Source organism: Crotalus tigris, unplaced genomic scaffold (genome assembly GCF_016545835.1).
Source record: "Crotalus tigris isolate CLP2741 ecotype Arizona unplaced genomic scaffold, ASM1654583v1 scf7180000018525.42219311030:4301911, whole genome shotgun sequence".
In the NCBI taxonomy this organism is placed as follows: Eukaryota; Metazoa; Chordata; class Lepidosauria; order Squamata; family Viperidae; genus Crotalus; species Crotalus tigris.
The window spans coordinates 599,244-606,495 of NW_024097057.1; the positions used below are offsets into that span (position 1 = coordinate 599,244).

At 38.0% G+C, this 7,252-nt stretch overlaps 1 long non-coding RNA gene across 1 annotated transcript; it reads left to right on the top strand.

Moving 5' to 3' along the window:
• Positions 1-5,748: 5,748 nt before the first annotated feature.
• Positions 5,749-6,828, top strand: LOC120312729. Its single transcript, XR_005557947.1, has 2 exons — positions 5,749-5,824; positions 6,194-6,828. It is a non-coding gene; the product is annotated as an uncharacterized LOC120312729 (long non-coding RNA).
• The last annotated feature ends 424 nt before the right edge of the window (positions 6,829-7,252 follow it).

Below are 7,252 nucleotides of genomic sequence, written 5' to 3' on the forward strand. Positions count from 1 at the left end.
ACAAGTAAAATAATACAAACATATATAAGCTGATAACATTGGTCTAACAATTAATTTATTTTTTTAATTCTTTTTTATGAGTGACTTATTCAGATAACTGGATGTTCTTGCATGCACAGCCCAGAAAGTCAGAACCAGTAACATTCCCAAAGGGTATGCCTGGCTAAGAATGAGTAGAAATAAGAAATCAGAGACAATTGGGATAGATCCAGGATTACACATTATCATGCTGTTTTGCACCTGAACCAGAGAGTAAAGAGCAGAGTCAGCTAGTCCTACCAATTAGCTACAATAACATTTGTATGCATGTGCATATATGATATGCTGGCTGGCGAAATTCTGGGAGTTAAAATCCACAAGTCTTAAAGTTGTCCAGGTTGGACACCCCTGGAATAAAGACCCTGTACCCTTTCTCCAATATCACACAAGTCCTTGCATCAAGGCTGGGTTGGCATGCCTTCATGGCATCACCACCCTCTTCTCCATTAATCAAGCAAGCAGCAATGGAGGTGGCTTGTTCAATGCAGGCAATGAGTGTTTAAGAGATGTGTTACATGCTGCCCAAAGTGGAGAAGCTTGCTTTTCTACTCTGTCTAGCTCATTTTCTTGGAGGACTTGACAGGCAAAATGGGACAATGAGATTTTGATGTTCACATGCCACAGTTGACTGGATCGGTTCTGAGCTAATTCTAAACCAGTTGGAATTAATTGGGTGGATCCATCCAACCCTTTATGGGGTTCCCATAGCACGCTCACCCTGTCTCCCTCCATTCCATGTATACACACATGTACACACCCATGACCTAGTTAAGCGTGTATTAGGAACTGGCCTTCTGATAGTCACTTTGAAAGAGAAACAATTTAATCCCATCCAATTGCTCTGCGTCAATGAATGTAGGTTGTTTTCTTTACCAGCCAAGATTGTACAGTTGAAACTGGTTCAACAAGCTTTCAGAGCAGTTTGGCTTGAATGGGGAAATCTGCTACGGATGTCGTTTCTTCCATGGAGGTGGTTGAATATAATGTCATTTGGCTCAGGAGTCCAATAGACCTTAGTCCATTTCTTAAGGAGGGGGGCATCTCATCCTGCCATTCATTGGAAATCCCAGAATTTATACAAGTAATCCTGGACTTACAGCCATAACTGGAAGCAGAGTTACCATTGGTTCGCAATTTTTAATTAAAATTTATTTATTAAAATGAAAAATCCATTTAAATTTTAAATGGCAATTTATTTACCTCACACAAAAATGGCTCTGAGTGGCATACAACGCCTACATTTTGGGAATAAGATTGCAGTAGTATGCATCATAGCAAAACCGCACCCATCCCATTGCCGGCAACGGCAAAAAAAAACCAATACATCGCGACGCGTCACATGATGTTGTGAGTTTGACACCCCTGTTCTAAGTCTTTGTACTCGGAACTGTGAAACAGATGAACTAAGATTTTGATTCTCTATCAAAATGAGACTTATTATCCGGGTAACACCTGCTTTAATACAGTAATAGAGGAGCGAGTGTTATTCTACGCGATTTTATTTTGTTAATATATATATACTATATTATATACCATGTATTATAAACTATATATATATATATTATATAGTATATTATGGTATTTATTTGCTACACTCTTTTTTAATTCTTTTAAATTTCGCTGGTCTTTGACCAAATAAATATTAGTAATTGGTTGATTTCTATCCAAATACTCAAAGCCTATATTTAAAAACTTTACATGTATGGATTTCCATCCTCCAAAATTGGCTAATGGGCACATACTAATATTTTTACATATTGCCAATACAAACTCCTTTATACTACACCAGTGGGTTTGAAAATAGCCTCCAGGAAATTAATTTCTTACTGTTCAGAAGGACTACAAATTATATGAAACAATATAAATTGCTTGAAGTATAAACTGATTATATATACATGAGTTCTGTAAAATATGCTACAGACCCTTCGCCATATGTTCTGTGATGATCAATGACCATAATAATAAATGAAATACTTAAATTCAACAGCTGATTCTTTAAAGAAAAACAACTGCCTCTCCAGATGTTTTACATCTGTGTTTATCCAAGGAAAAATATATTTTCCCAAGTTGATACTGATATTGGTCATTTGTTTTCACACAGTTGCATGAAAAATAAGATCTCAAGATGTAAAGATGTGGTGAACAATAAATGTTTTTCATTGATAAATCTATTCATGGATATTTTAAAGAAAAAAAAAGCTAGCGAACTAGTGAATAGCTAGTTATCACCAATGACAGGTTACTGTTTTGGCTTTTTAGTCATAATAATCAATAATATAATTTGTTTACACAGCTTCCAAAAACTATGCATAAAAAACAGGGAATTTCTAATTCATTGACACTATTAATATTATTAATGTTTAAATGTTGGCAAATATTGCTTTCCTATATACAAGGAGTGGAAGTGAATATGAGGACATTATGCCTGAGTAAACACTGTGCCTTTTATTTTTGTGGGTTACATTTTCACCATCAATTTGAAGGGAAGGCAGATGATGAATAAACTGCAGTAGAAGAAGCTATGTCAAGTCTGCTACTATAAGCAAGTTCCTGAATACAAAGTTAAGCATCTGGAGAGAGTCAACAATTATGGTTACGCCTAGTGTGAAGTCTGATAGGGAGCATTCTATTAAACAGAAATCAACCAATTGAATGGGAGGGGGCCTTTTTTAAAAGAAGAAAAAAATCTAATAAATCAAGAGATATTCTTGGCTCTGTACTGCAGGTCTGAAATCCTCCGCCTGCCAACCTGGTAGTAATAAAGACTTATTATGAATTACTTCAAGATATCGATCAGTGAATCTGTAACGGTTTTATTGAGATAGGTCCAGGCCATTGTAAGCTTGTTTATCTGCTAAAGAGATCTTATTATAAGGTGTTCTGACAGATAGCCCTTCGGGTGAATTTAATACACTTCCATTTTTCCAACTGTAAAACTGAGGATTCCAAGAGGATTAATAAAAAGCATGCTTGAGTTAATTTTTTTCCACGTCGTTCAATGCAGATGTGAAATCCTTGGACCTCTTTCTCTCAGTGTATAGCTGGGAATTCCTTTAAAACCCACTCACGGGAAGACTTTCGTTGTTACCTTAATAGTAATGGCATGATTAATAAAGGGTCTCAAATTCTCAGTACTTTTCTCCCTCTTTTCTTTCTAACAAGAGGACTTCTAAGAGTTTTCTTCTTCTCCTCGGCTGGATCCAAATTTCCAGCTGAGCATTTCCATGCATGTTGTGTTTTGCAAACCTTCCAGGAAAAATTGATAACAAAAAGGCATCCTATGGCAGGACAGAAATATATTTTTAATGCTGCGGAATGTAACAGGGCAATGCCCACAGGTAACCTACAGGTACTTCCTAGGACTAGAATATAAATAATTTTGTTGATGTGGACCCTGGAGCAGCTTCCGATAAATCCATGCAGGATTATTGCAGTGACTACTGGAGGGTGCAGGCAAAAAAAGGGGAACCTGACTGCGATCTTCCGGAACAGAGGTATTGGGATGGCACTTCCAAACATAGCAAAGGAAATTCTAAAAACTACATCCGTGAGACATCTGAACAAGTTTCAGGAGTGCTATTCCAAGCCTTCGGCTTTATAAACAAAATTAAAATCCATTATGCAGTCATTTATTTCCCTAAAACGGTATGTGTATCTGTATCTGTATTGTGTTTGTATGTGTGTTGCTTTTAGTTAAGTTCTATCTCTGGGAAACATTTCTTTTTCTGATTTTTACCTTGCCTACTTTGAATTGATTGAGCATTTTAAATTATTTATTACTCAAATTATCTGTTTGGATTTTTATTGCTGTTTTGACTGTAGAATGAAACCTTCTTCAGCCAAACCTCTTCAGGGCAGACCATATTATTATAGAAAGACTAATTTTATCGTGCATGTTCATTTGTGTGCTAAGATCTAGCTTGTCTGCAAATGGGCCCTTTATTTCCTCCTACTTGAGCAGCTTAATAATCTTCCATTTCAAGGCCCCTTATGAAATTTACTCCAGCCGAGCTCCTTCACAGATTAATTCTAAAGCTGTGTTCCAAGGTGGTTGCCTTCAATCCATGCCCTCTCTCTGCTCTTTCTATGCATTACTTCTCCTTCTAAAGTAGTTTGAAATTACTTGGAATATACAAATAACACAAATGCATTCATATTTCAAAGTTACCAAAGAAGGACTGGTTCTATGGTTTATCAGGTCATCAGTCTAACCAGGAGAATAATTGCCTTCACACTCTGAGATTGTTTGATTCTTCTGGCTAAAAACTGCCGCAAACAGGAATATGCAGCAATTCAGAAGTCCTTATCAAATACCATTTTTACCATTTAGTTAATCACCCAAAGGGAGGGAATAAGCTATCAAAGGGCAAAACTGGAATCAGGGTTCGCATCTCAGCCCATAATACAACTTTAACTTGAATTAATTATCTGCCATGGTAACTATCCTATATCTGGTGTCTTCCTCACTGCAATTCACCATCTAAGGACTTCAGGACTTTACCATATTTATTTATTAAATATTTTAGGAAGGCGAAGTGAAAAGTCTATGGAGATTCTCAGTCATCCACGTCATAGTTGTCCCAAAGACGCTGAAGAAGCTTCTTGGGTGAGAAGTGAAATGTCTTCAAAGGAAAAGCCTTGCGAAAAAGCATCTTTGGGAGAAGTGAAAAGAGAAATATTGGCGGTCTCACCAACACAGTATGTTATATGTTGTCTGTTTTATATATATGAGATTGTAAGAAAAAGCAAATTGTTGGTACTCTGTGACTGATTGGCTGGCAATCTCAGGCTAGCCTGAATAAGAACTAATAAGAAAATAATTCTGTTAGGAAATCCCTACTTGACAATAGTTGCAAGAACTTTGCAAGTACAGGGAGTCGTATAGCTTTGAGATGTGCTCAAGCTTCCCATTGATTTATGTTTTGAAAAATGCTCCAAGGCATCATCTCTTCTCTTTAGCTAAACTTTTTAAATTAAACTAAAGTTAGAACAACTTTCAATTTTACAATAGCTTTAACTTTAAAACTACTTTGCAAAATTAGGCCTTTTTTTTAAAAAAAAAAAACTGTGTTGATGTCCCTGATATGTACATTGGGACACCAATTCTAGATGGGATTAAATAGGCTGGCATTTGGATTCCTAATAAATTTGACTCAGAATGGAAATGAGGGCGATCTGCCTGCAATATCTGACTCAGAGGTTATAGTCTAACTTCCTGAAAAAAAGAATTTCAATGAAATTCGGAGAAACAGAGGTGGTTTCCTTAGTTACAATGTATGTAATATATGACATATGTCTTGTCTTTCGAAGCAGTATCACTTCTCTAGTGGGTGCAATTCGAGGTCTGCTTTGTGACTGAATAAATATTACAGTATGTGGCATTTCTTTCTGCACTTTTCCATTTCCTCAATTATTTCTAAATGGTGATTCTGTTGATCCTTATTGATTCTCCATCTGCTGCTGTCTTCTCTTCCCTGCTGATAATAGCACAGCGCATTGTATCAAGCTGCCAGTCTAACAGGGATGCCATTTAAGGACCACGTACCCACAAGGCAGAAAATGTGTTCCTGATGATCACGGTAAATACACAGAGAATAAGAAGGGTCTGAATTTATGGATATCTTTCTGAAATTGCGCAGCAGCCCCTATCTGCCTACCAACTCCAGTGAGCAACTTGATACGTCAAGTTGTTCCAGGAAATGAAGTGATGCTAGTAAAAGACACGAAGCATGTGTGGCTGGACACAAGTCAAAGTCCAGATTCCTGCTCTGTGGTGATAAAGGTGGTGAGTTGTTTTTCCACCCTTATTGGGTCTATGGAATCTATTAGGGTCTATTGCAGGGGTTCTCAACCTTGGCAACTTTAAGACTTGTGGACTTCAACTCCCAGAATTCCTCAGCCAGCTTTGCTTTGCTGGCTGAGGAATTCTGGGAGTTGAAGTCCACAAGTCTTAAAGTTGCCAAGGTTGAGAACCCCTGGTCCATTGGGTCTGATCCTCCTCCTGATAAATTGGACTACCATTGCCTAAATCCCTAGCAAGAACTGCTAGTCATCCCAGCTGGACATTCTGGGAGGTTTAAACCATTTGGTGGGTGTCAAGCAATGATAGATTGTGCAAAGAGAATCCTATCGCCTTATTTATTTATTTTGGCAGTTTCTGAAGAGATAAGAAGTCGGCTCCATAACAGACTTCCTCTATCTCTACTTCTCCAGTCTTCAGTTTCTGACACCGGCATTGCAACACAGCTTTCAACTGCACATATGTGTCAAGTGATAAAAAAAAAAAAATTGGAGGAATATCAATAACAGTCTTACTGGGAGTGACGGTTGAAAGAAGAAACTATTACCCCTTAGTAGCCTAGCATGGGTGACAAATTTGATCCATTTGAGCTTGGGAGGGAGGAAAGGGGAGTTTGGGAACTGATGTCACCACTTGAGAGCAACCCTAAACCGAAACCCTGCATGTGTCCTAGGCTGCCTTGCGCTTTGTCGTAGCAACCTGGAGGAGTTGAACTTTGCCAGACTTCGATGCTGCTTTACTGCCGAGTCCTCTGAATCATGCTGCTGATATTAGATCCCTTCCCCATGAATCTCAGGCTGGACTTTGACCAAGCTCTTTGGAGTGGATTCTGTTTGAAGCACTTTTGGTCCTGCGTTGGTTATCCCTGTGTCCTTGCTGCAGGAAACCCAAGTTGGACCTTGAGCTGAGCACAAGGCTCTCGTGCACACACATTGGGCACAGCCAGACAATTCTATGAATCTAATAAAATATCTTCTCTTTCACCTTTATGAAATCTATTAATATGGATTTGTGTGTGTGTATATGTGTTTATATATTAGTTGATTTTGACCCGATGATGAGCACCATCCAGAGTCATTTTGCTAAGACAGATATCTATATAAATTATAAATAAATAAAATGCATTCTTCCTGAGCTTGATTGAGCAGAAAAGTCCATCAAATAAACTGTGCTGTTCCAGTTCACAGTTTAGGCAAGAGGCCAGAGTGCATTGGCTGAGCCATACCAGATTATCTATTATCTATCATCTATCTATTCACAGTTGAATCTCTCTTGTTGCCCAAGTCAAAATACCAATAGTTTGTCTAGTTTAATGAAGAGAAGGACGAGGGGGGACATGATAGCAGTCCTCCGATATCTCAGGGGTTGCCACAAAGAAGAGGGAGTCAACTGATTCTCCAAAGCACCTGAAGG